Raw genomic sequence first — 7,578 nt, forward strand, 5'->3', positions numbered from 1 at the left:
TTAATTTATAAAAGTTCGGCCTCCATTCGTCGCTGCTGTCGCTGATAAATCCGTTGGAGTTGACGAAACTGGTTGGTCTTTTGGGTTAGGCGAAGCTGCTGGCAACTTAGGGTAGAGGTCAGGGTTCATTATCGGGGCTGTAGGTCCATTTCCTGGTTCAGGATCTTGTCGTTGAGCACTCGTTGGATCGTTTGGTTCGGCTAAATGGAGCAATAGGTGAGTTGCTGAGGCCCACAAGGCTGCAATTAATTTTACTGACCATCCATAAACTGAATGGAGAGTGTAACCGTGAATGACTGTATCCGCAATTGCCTTGAACATCTTTGCGATGACGTAGATTCCAATTACTCCGGCGCTGAAGGTTCCAAATTTCAGGAACTTCCCCCAGGTCTTATCCCAGGCGTTTTCTGCTAATTTTTCCAGGGCCTCCTCGTCCAGTAGATTCATTACCGATGGTTGGTTGCTGTATACTCCGTTGGTGATCCTCTGCATAACGTTGGCAACTATAGCGTTTTGTTCCATAGTGAACATTATGCGGTTCTTCATGTCGTTCAACTCCTTTTCAGTGTACACCCCACTTGTGGCTAGATGGTGCGGATTCTTATAATTCCATGTTACCTTCGTACTAGGCTTTAAACTAATTGGAGCTACGGTCTCGACAGGACTAGGCAGGAGTTTATACCAAGTTTGTCCCACCAAGTAATATTGAAGGAGTAAAGGGTTGCAAGGAATTTCAGCTGCCTGTGTGGTAATGACATGAGTGCGAGGTGTGAGGAAAAGAGTTTGATTCCCTCTTCTGACTGGTAATCGGTTGTAACATTTTTCTGCTGCCCAAAGTTTTAGCTCCACTGGCACACACTTAATTAGATGAATGACCTCTCCCGCTAAGATCGCCATGTAACCTGGCCCTCCCATGTATCGGTAGGCGAACTCATCTGGCTGGGTCGCTGCTATCGCTAGGCTATTTCGTAATATCTCCCTCTCTATTCTACAACGGTGTAACAATACATCTCTATACAAATCACGGATCTGAGACCTAATGAACCTTTCTACGTATATAAATTTTGTATTCATGTAAAGGAAAATATCCATGTTATCTGAATGCATAGTTACGATATTCTCTTCATTTAACATATTTAAATCGGATTTTTGAACAATAAAAAGCTTAGGATGTTCGGTTCTAAGTATAGGTAGGCCGCATGAGGTCTCTTCCCCGGTTACAATTAATGAAAACTCGTATCTCTTACATTTACTGAATATATAATGTCATTATTTGTTTTGAGCTTAGTTACGGCTCCTTTGTACAGTACAGAATAGGTATTAGCCTTACAAAATTTTTTAGGTAGAGGGTTCCAGAAGGTATACCCTCCTTCAGGGTCAATACAAGATCCCGTTTCTAACTTGCAAGTGGATCCTGATGGCATATAAATTTTATTAGATTCAGACTTTACTCGGGCCCAAGAGGATTGAATTGTGATCGTTACGCTTCCTGTGACTACAACATTGTCCCAGGTACCGTAAGTGATCCGAATATTGGGCCCCTTTACAAGTTCCATCAAGACCCGCTTTTCCTGCAAGGGTAATACTACGAGTAGTAGTCGAATTTGGTGTTAAACCATCGATTATTGCGTTACCGAGGTGAAACGTGCCATGATCGTGCGCTATCTGACACGCTTCTCGCTGGATCGCATGGACATACCCCATATAGGCATTATTAACTATGTATGTATGTTCCCAATATCCGCAATAATAAATTAATCGAGTCACTTCAATTTTACATTGAAGGATCTCGGTATGTTCAAAATCATTTAATTGTAATAAATGTATGTCTACTAGGGTTATGTCCACATGATCCGGTTCAATATCGCAATCATCTATGTCCACTAACGATATGGTGGTCATGTTCGTTATTTTATTACTACAATCATTTCCTATAATTGCGTAGCTGTAATAAATAAAATTAAATAAGAAATACAAATACGAAATAGCCATTGGTATATTAGTTCCCATCCTGTAAAACAAATAGTATTAATAGGTGGAAATTAAGGTTTAAAATCAGGATCTGGGTCCTTTTCGTTTCTTGTCCCCTTTCGTTTTAGGTTTCATTTTCGTTTTTGTTTCCGAAATTTTCGTTAATTTTAACCGATTTGGATGTACTGTTTTAATTTGATTGTTCATTTTGATTTGAATATTTCCGTTAGGTAAAACTTGTAAAATTTGGTAAGGTCCATCATAATGGTCACCAAATTTGTTTGGTTTAGGTCCCTTTAGTAAGAATACTAGGTCGTTTTCTTTAAAATTAACTACTTTTAAATGTCTGTCATACTGAATTTTTGACCTTTCTTTAGCATTTATTAGATTCTCTCGTGCAAGTTTTCGGATTTCGATTAGTCTCGTTACTAAATCTTTGATATAATTGTTATAAGTAGGTAAGCAATCTAAATCATGGAGGGGTTCTTCAGAAGGAACTCGCGCAACCTTTCCATAAACTAATTCAAAGGGAGTGAATCTGGTTCCTTCATGAACGGAAGTGTTATACGAAAAGGTGGCTACTTCCAACCATTCATCCCAGTCTTTTTCCTTGTTGACATATTGTTTTAAGAATTCCCCTAACACATGATGCGATCTTTCCAAAGAACCGTTAGATTGGGGTCGGAAAGCCGTGGTTTGGATCTTCTTAATTTTAAAACGTTTAGCGATTCGCTGCATAAAGGTACTGACGAAATTCCGTCCTTGATCTGTAAGTAGAGCTTTTGGGGCCCCATAAATACAGATGAAACGTTTAATAAAAACGTCAGCAACAGTTACAGCTAACATATTGTTAATAGGAATTGCTATACAGAATTTTGACAAGGAATCTTGTATCGTCAAATATATTCATTACCTCCCTCTGAAACTGGCAATGGACCGACAATATCCATTGCGATCTTTTCGAAAACAGTTCCCGGTGTGTCGGTAATGAGCATAGGTTGACGAGTCTTGATTCGTACTAGTTTTTTTAATTGACATTCGAGGCATTGTTGAATGCGACGTTGAATGTCATCTTTTAGACCCTCCCAATAATACGTGTGCTTAATCCTATTATACGTTTTAGAAACTCCCTTGTGTCCCCCAAGAGGAGCTTTATGAGCTTCATAAAAAACTCTGTCACGCTCCTCAGGTGAAACGTAACGAACTTTCCCTAGACAGACGATAACCTTGATATTGATCTGACTACTAAAAACTTCGGTCAACATTTTTTGAACCTCTACCCAAGGCACATTAGCGATGTGTTCGGATGAGGCTATGGAGAAAGTATTCAAATTTTTATCTCGTAAGATGCCCTTTAATTTTACTAAGGTTTTCCCGATATTGCTTTGAATGCGCAGTGAAGATTCCCCACTGGCATTCAGTACAATTAACCCAAAGTAATTTTTCTTGTTAATTTTAGTCCAGAAAACTTGTCCTGTTTCTATTACCCCTACAAACGGTAATTTGTTTAATTTCTTTAAAGGTCTTGAACCGTTGTCACAAGGACAACCGTTCGAATCAAGGAAGTATACTAAATTATCTTGTCTATATTGAAATAATTCTTTTGACGTTACTATATTTGGTGTTTGTGTTGGTAAAGTAATATTGTTATTCTCAAATGCTACAGTGTTCCCTATTCGATTTGACTCAACATCGGATGGTTCGTCATCCTCCGTATCAGAGTCACTACTCTGGGAAGTTTCCGAGTCTGAACTTGATTCAGCTCGTTCGACTTCCACTGGATTTTCCAAATTAACAACCACTTTGCGTGGCCTTCCCCTACGTACCTTAGATAATCCGCATGTCTTTCCGGGGACTATCTCCGTACCTTTTGATCTGTCAGCAACCGGTGACAACCGAAGTTTAGGGGATTCTGGTTCGTTTGATTCTACTGTTTGAGTTGTGTTATTCTGTGTAATCTCTGACTCAGGCCTGCCAGCAACCGGTGACAGCTGAGGCTCTAGGAGTTGTGGCTCCTGAAAATTATCTGATTCTACAATGTTTTTCTGAGAGTTCTCGAAATCATCTATTTCTTTTGTAATCGGTCTTCTAAAATTTCACGTTCTTCTATCCTTCTTTGAGCGCGGGTTGTAACGTTAACTGTTTCTGTTGGATTTCGTGATAACGCGTCTGCATTTAAATTAATCTTTCCTGGCTTGTAAATTACGGTGTAATCGTATTCCGCTAAACGTAACCGCCATTTGAGAATCCTCGCGTTACCGTCCTTTGCGGTTCGAAACCAAACTAACGGTTTATGATCAGTTACCACAGTGAAAGCTTTTACCGTATACATATGGTCTGAAATTTTTAACCGCTTGTACAATCGCTAAAGCTTCCTTTTCGTAAGTGTCATATCGTAGTTCAGCTCCTCGCAGGACCCTTGAATAATACGCGATTGGAAGATCTCGACCGATCTCTCCTTGAGATAACACGGCTCCCAAAGCAAAACCCGACGCATCCGTAGTTATAATGAATGGTTCTGTAAAATCGGGGTATTGAAGAACCGGAGCGGTACATAATGTTTCTTTTAAAATGTCAAAAGCTTGCTGAGTTTCCTCAGTCCATATAAAGTCTACTTCTTTCTGTAATAGCTCGGTTAATGGTTTAGAAATTTTTGCAAAGTTCTTAATGAATCGGCGGTAATATCCTGTTAAACCCAAAAATTCTCTGATGTTTTTCTGCGTTTTTGGCACCGGAAATTTCCTAACTGCTTCAAGCTTCGACGGATCAGGTTTTAAACCCTCTTTACTAATGATGTGACCTAGATAATTTACTTCGGGTCTAAGGAAGTGACATTTTTCGGGTTGTAATTTTAAATTGGCTTTTCTCAATCTAGCCATCAAATCATCTATGTGTTTTTCGTGTTCCTCCAAATCTTTAGCAAAAACAATAATGTCGTCCAAATATACAAACATTGATATTCCTTGGAGTCCCGTTAACACCGAATCCATCAATCGTTGAAACGTTGCAGGAGCGTTTTTCAATCCGAAGGGCATACGAGAATATTCCCAATGACCTTGCGGAGTGGAGAACGCTGTCTTACAACTGTCTCTCGGATCCATTTCGATCTGATGATAACCGGATGCCAAGTCGAAAACGGAGAAGTATTGCGAACCTCCCAATTGATCCAGAATCTCTACAATGCTCGGCAAAGGATAAGCGTCTGTAATTGTTCGTTCGTTCAAATTTCTGAAGTCGATTACTAACCTCCAACGTTTATTTCCTTGTGAGTCACATTTTTTGGGTACAATCCAGATGGGACTGTTATAGGGCGACTCCGAAGGCTTAATAATGCCTGAGTGGAGTGCCTCGTTAATTTGATTTTCTACTTCTGCCTTTAAAGAATGAGGTAATCGGTATTGCTTAGTCGTGAAGGGAACATCGTACATTGTTGGGATTCTATGTTTGTAATTATTAGTTGAACCTAAAGGTTCACCAGGGATGTGGAAACAATCTGAATATTTTCTTAATAAATTTTCTACATGAATTCTCTCTATTTTCTCCAAATAATCTAAGTTTATTAAAGGTTTTAATTTTTCAAATCTACATTCATCGAATTGATTTTTAACTACTGTAAATATTCTCTTTGTGACTCCAAGGTTTTCGATTAGATTTTCATAAGAATTTTCTGGATCAATCGTACGAGGTGCGTACGCTTCTTCTACCTCTCGTATAGCTAAGATTGGAATTTTAATTCCTACTTCATCATTAGTTGTGTTAAAGATCTGCATATAAGCTCGGCCATTACTAACACGGACTAGACAATTTCCTGTAAAAACTCCTTTACAGATCTTAACTCGAGGGAGGTAACCCTCCTTTAATTCCGGATTTTTGACCTCTGCTAATAATGTTGACTCGCTCCGAGGAGGTATATACATAACTCCGTCTTCAATTCTATTTGTTTTTTTAAAAGGGTGTTTGACGTTATCAATTTCTAAAACGCGGTTTTCGTAATCTATTTTCGCTTTGTGTGAAGAAAAGAATTGGGAACCTACAAGACCGGCATGAGGAATTGCCATTTCATCCGGTACAATATGGCAAACCGCTTCCTTTCCGAATAATACCAAACGAACACTACCTAGAGTAAATAAGGGTACATCCGCTATTCCGTGTAATTCTATTATGTCCTTTGAGTTTATTATCGAAGTTGATTTTACATATTTTCGTTTAATTAAGTTTGGAGAGGCTCCTGAGTCTAACATCATTATTATATCTTGGTTTTGGGGCGATTTGCCTGCAATCGAATATGGCAAATCGTCCCAGTCATAATTATTTTCTATTGTCATTACTCGATATTGTCGTCCAGGGTAACTTCCTGAACTACATGGACTGGGCGCACAGAGCGATCGTTCATCCCTGCGCCCGAAGGGTTGAACTGTACCCGGTTTCCTGGGAGATTTTCATATTTTTAACGCAAAACAATTATCTTCGCTGTGAGACCTACTATTATGATAACCACAATATTGTGAAATTGGTGTTACTCTAGAATTACCGGTTAATGTAGGGCAATTTTTAGCTAAATGCCCGTGTTGACTGCATAATTGACATCGTACGGCTCCCGAATTCCTATTTTCACTATTTCCCATTACTACTGGACAAGCTTTCGCTGTATGTCCATTCATATCGCAGACTTGGCATTTACTTTCAGGACAATTTCTTGTAGTATGTCCGGGGCTTTTGCAACGATAACAAATTACGGTTCGACTTTGACTATTTGTTTCGTTATTACTATTATTTCCTTTGAAGTTATTATTATTATTAGGTTTATTAAACTGATTATTATTACCATTATTAGAGGCAATATTTTGATTATTGACTTTATTATAGTTGTTGTTATTTAACGTTTTCTGAGAAGCTATGTTACCGACATTACTACCCGACGTAAAATTAACCGGTTTATGAGGTGTGCCCTTTTTCTTTTCTTCCGTCTTATTTATATTCGAATCTTTCCTTGATTCCTTTCGTGCGTTGATTTTGTGTTCGATTTTAAGAGCTTCCCGGAGCGCATCTTCTGTCGTTTGACAAGATGGCATCCTATGGTCAATTTCGTCGTTTAAATTTTGAATGAAACATTCTGAAATGGACTTATCTATTGTGTCTTTAAATGCTGCTATTTGCTCAGGGGTTGCTTCAGGGTTTTGAGTTTGATAGCAATCAACTATTTCCCGACCTTTCCTTTTTAATCTATTCACGAACTCTGTTACCGTTTCGGAATTTCCTTGAAAAATACAGGCCAGTTGCCTCTGTAACTGAGTAATTGACGATACCGGAATATAAATTTTTTCAGATCTCTGATTAAACTTTCTATATTAGCAGGTGCTGTGTTATTGAGAGAACTTTTGACATCAGTACTTAATTTACTAGAATATATTAATTTAATTAAATTTACTTCCGCGGCTTCAGGTAACATTCCTTTCGCATCCCTGCAGCATGTCGCAAAATCTATTAAGTCACCCGGATTGCCTTGAAAACGGGGTACGCAGACTAACGCGTCGTTTAATGATATGTGTTGATTCGCGTTTAATGCCATTCTTTCTAAATTAAGTTCGATTTCTGGGTCGTTATTAT

Source organism: Cotesia glomerata, linkage group LG4 (assembly GCF_020080835.1).
Source record: "Cotesia glomerata isolate CgM1 linkage group LG4, MPM_Cglom_v2.3, whole genome shotgun sequence".
NCBI classification, from domain to species: Eukaryota; Metazoa; Arthropoda; class Insecta; order Hymenoptera; family Braconidae; genus Cotesia; species Cotesia glomerata.